The 4394-nt window shown below is 46.1% G+C and overlaps 1 long non-coding RNA gene across 1 annotated transcript; it reads right to left on the bottom strand.

Annotated features, from left to right (window-relative positions):
- Positions 1-2706: 2706 nt before the first annotated feature.
- On the bottom strand, positions 2707-4167 carry LOC121134453. The gene is made up of 2 exons (XR_005871536.1): positions 4066-4167; positions 2707-2980 (listed from the first exon to the last, which is right to left on the bottom strand). It is a non-coding gene; the product is annotated as an uncharacterized LOC121134453 (long non-coding RNA).
- Between the last annotated feature and the right edge of the window lie 227 nt (positions 4168-4394).

Genomic DNA, 4394 nt, shown 5'->3' with positions numbered 1-4394 from the left:
TGCCTACTACCAGGCTGATGGGGAAGTGGGTCTCTGCTCAAGGTCTGGTGACCCCACACATGGTGGCTTCAACTATCTATTACTCAGCTCCAGAGACTCCCATGCCCTATCCTGGCCTCCATATGCAGGTGGTGAAAAAGTATACACGCAGACAAGACATTTGTACACATAAAATGAAAATAAATTAATCTTCAAAATAAAATCAAATTTGAATAAGTAAATTTTTAAAATCTTCCTTTGTTTCTGCCAGGTATTTTGTTATAGTAACAAAAAAGAGTAAGTAATCCAATCTTTCTTCTCTACTCCCTCAAACCCTCTGTCTCTCTATATCCCTGTCCCTGTCCTCTCTCTCTCTCTCTCTCTCTCTCTCTCTCTCTCTCTCTCTCTCTCTCTCTCTCTCTCTCCTCTCTCTCTCCACAAGAACCCCTTTCTTCTTTCTCAACTATCTACTTCTCACAAAAGACTTCCCCTTTCTTCTGAGAACCCCAAACCACATCCCAGATCTAGTGCATTCTGTGGTGGCTTCAACTTTCCTGTGGAACAGATGTCCCTGCCACTACAGCCACAAGACTGCCAGCTCCACCTTTGTATTAATACCTTTGTCCCCAGCCATAAAACAGTTGTGGTTGTTGTTTACCCCATTTATAAGCAGAGAGCTTCTTTCACTCACCTGAGGCCATGCATCCAGGAAGCTACAGTGCCAAGATGCAGACAGCAGCTAAATTCTTGTTCCTGGCTAAGAATTCCCAGGGCAGAGACAAGGCAAATGAGCCTCCAGCTAGGTGAGGAGGGCACACCTGTGGTCCTAATGCCAGGGAGATGTAGTCAGAGGATAAGGAGTTCAAAATCATCCACTCCTCAGCTTCATATCAAATTTGAGATTGTTAAAGAACAAGAGAGGGGCTGGAGCAATGACTCAGAGGTTAAGAACCCTGGCTGCTCTTCCAGAGGTCCTGTATCCAATTCCCAGAAGCCATGTGACAACTGTATCTCCAGCTCCAGAAGATCCAAAGCCCTCTTCTGGCCTCCAAGGATAGTGCACACATGTGTTGCACAGATAAACAAGAAAGCAAAACACTAATACACATAAAAATAAAAAATTTTAATTTTCTCAATTAAATAAGAGCACTTGCTGCTCTTGCAGAGGACCCAGGTTAGGTTCTTAGCACCAGATGGCATCTCATGACCGTCTGTAATTCCAGTTCCAGGGCATCTGATGCCCTCTTCTGACTTTCAAGAGCACCAGCATTCACATGGTACACATATATATTGCAAGCAAAAGACTCATACACAAATGAGAAGGAAGGGAGAAAGAGGGCACCTCCGTACTAGTTGGTGCACACCTATCATTCCAGCTGAGGCAGGAGGATCGCTTGAATGTTCAAGATGAGCTTGGACAACAAAGTGAGAACCTAAGCAAAGGAGGGAGAGAGAGCAAGAGCGCTCTGTGGGAGGGAGCAGAGCTCAAGTCCACCACCTTGGGCTCTGAGAGCTCCCAACACACCTGCTCCCTGACCCTTCACTGTCTGGTGAAAGAACAAGGCCGGCATCGTGCACGTCAGGTAGCAAGGAGCAGCCCAGAGCTACTGCGGTCACCAGTCACCCTTGTAATTAAAGATGAGCGTTAAGAATTTACCACCACTAAACACCTACTAAGCATGAAAGAAAAACCAGGAAGGGAAGTGAGCTGTGAGAAAGTGTACAAACTCCTCAGGGAGGCTCTCCAAGAGGACCAATAAAGCACAACCTTTACCCTGGCTACACAGCCTTGGAGAACACACCCTGAGGAAGGAGTCCAAAAGGAAAGAGAGAGAGAAATGTGTCTGAAGCTACTGCTCCCCTGAAAGCTGGGGGTGCCAAGTTTTCACCAAGAGAGCCCTATGTCTCTGCCTCCTTGCGCCCAGACTTCCCTTATCCTCCCCACCCTCAGCTCTGAAGACTGTTCCCACATCTCAGAACACCCTCCAGTGTTTACCTTCCGAGTCCCTGCCTGGCAGAATCACTGCTGAGTCCCTGAATGCCAGACAAGGACTCAGACATGACTCTCAGCCTTGCTGAAGGCAAGGCACCTTGTGTGACTGTGAGGGGACCTGGGGGTGAGAACGTGCAGCTGTAGACATCCAAACATGCCCCTTCTCTGGTCAAAAGGGAGAGATGGCTGTGTAAGATCCCAAGTTACTTTTTTTGTTTGTTTGTTTAGGTTATTTGAGACAGGATTTCTCTATGTAGCCCTGGCTGTCTTGGAACTCGCTCTGTAGACCAGGCTGGCCTCGAATTCATAGGGATTCACCTGCCTCTGCCTCCCGAGTGCTGGGATTAAAGGTGTGCATCACCATCAACTAGCTCCAAAGTTACATTTCAAGTTTTAATTGCTATGCTTAAGAGATCCATGAAACAGAAATGCCTCTGATCTGCAAGACCCTTGCCCAAGGACAGATAGTTCTTGAAATGCTGGAGGCTATTGTTTATGGGAGATAACAAGTCACATGTTTTTCACTCCCCTAGACAAGTTTGTTTGAGCCATCTGCACCTATGTGCTTGATCACATGTGGGCAGGGGGTTCACAGGTAGGAAATATGTCAGGATGTCTGCTTGCCCTTGATTGGGCCTAATGGGAGCCACTACAAACCATTTTCTGCAAACCCAGAGACGGGCCTGGCCAGAGCCCATCCACCTGGCCAGTATTTAATTAAAGCATGCTTCAAATTTGGCTTTAAATTATGGTAGTGGTTTTATTCTTGATTGGTGGGATTAACGGCTTCCCATTGGGTGAAGTCACCAATATTAAGAACTCATTTTGGCTCTTCTCTGCCGAGACACTGGGCAGTCATTATGTAGCAGGCAAAGGAGCTGCAGGTCTAGCATTCTTATTATCAGACGTACTCACAAATCATCGATTCTCATCCACAAAAACAATGGTGTTGGCAGCTCCCAAATGCTGATCATACTCCTGAAGGATCTCTCCACTTCGAATGTCCCACTGCGCAACAACAACAGAGAAGGTACAGTTGAGGTGGGACTCACAGCAAGCAGCAGACTACACTTCCCATGTTCATCAACAGCAAAGCTAAACGCTTGGGTTTGAGTCACCAGCATCATGGAAACAGTCAGGCATGGCTGGTGCACTTCTGCAAACCCAGCACAGGGGGGCAGAGACATGGATCATGGGAGCTTGCTGGCCAGTCAGTCCGGCAAACCTGAGCTGTAGGATGGTTGCATTTTATTTAGTCTTGGGGACACTAGCTCAGCCCACACGCTGACAGGAGGGTGGAGTCCAGGCAGGAGTAACTTTGCCACTCTCCAGATGATGACAATGTATAAATATATATATATATATATATATATATATATATATATATATAGTCAGAACTTCGAGCTACTGCAAACAAGGTGAGGTGATGGGAAGTCCTTCTGTATGCTGTGAACATATGTTTCTCTTATTTGTTGATGAATAAAGCTGTTTTGGCCAATGGACAGGCAGGATTTAGCCAGGCAGGAAATCCAAACAGGAATAGAGAAAGGTAGTAGGTGGAGTCAAGGAGACACCATGTAATTGCCAAGGAAGCAAGTAAGCCAAGACTACGTGGTGATACACAGATTAATAGAAATAGGTTAATAAGAGAGAGCTAGCCAAACAGAACGCTGAGCCATCGGCCAAACAGTTTATAATTAAAAAAAAAAAAGAACTCATTTCTTTTTTAAAGGTGGTGCATGCCTTTAATCCCAGCACTCGTGAGGCAGAGGCAGATTGATCTCTGAGTTTGAGGCCAGCCTGGTCTATAGAGTGAGTTCCAGGACAGCCTCCAAAGCTACAGAGAAACCCTGTCTCAGACTCCCCCACCCCCCCAAAAGAGAACTCATTTTGGGACCTGGGCATAGTGGCACACACCTGCAACTCCAGCATTTAGGAGCCTGAGGCAAGAGGATTACTGAAATTATGGACTACATAGTCATTTCCAGGCTAGCCCGAGCTACAGTGCCAAGTGTAAGAGAGCCCCAGACAATAATAATAATAATAACAATAATAAGCCCCAGAAGACTCAGTAAAGATGGTGAGGAACCTACCTGACTCCATTTTGAAAGCAGGGGCCATTATGCTGTATGGTTAAGTTTCTACTTACTTAAGAGCTGAGTTTCTGTCTGTCTCCTAGAACCTGACCTTCCCCAACTGATGACCTCAACTTATTCTTGAGAATACCCTTATCCTCCTTTACCCCTCCCTAATCACATGGTGACCACGTGGTATTTTTCTGAGGTTTTTTTTCCTGTATTTCCTTATTGCCCCATTGTCCCCTTCTGTAAAACTACTTGTGATTTTACCCCCTTAAAAGGGGTCCAAGAAATAGATTTGGGGCTGCTCTCTTTAACCCAACTTAGGAGGCAGTCTCTGGCCA

This window comes from Mesocricetus auratus, unplaced genomic scaffold (genome assembly GCF_017639785.1).
Source record: "Mesocricetus auratus isolate SY011 unplaced genomic scaffold, BCM_Maur_2.0 Super-Scaffold_4256, whole genome shotgun sequence".
Taxonomy (NCBI): Eukaryota; Metazoa; Chordata; class Mammalia; order Rodentia; family Cricetidae; genus Mesocricetus; species Mesocricetus auratus.
The sequence above is the reverse complement of the archived record's forward strand: the minus strand, read 5'-3'. Positions and strand labels throughout refer to the sequence as shown.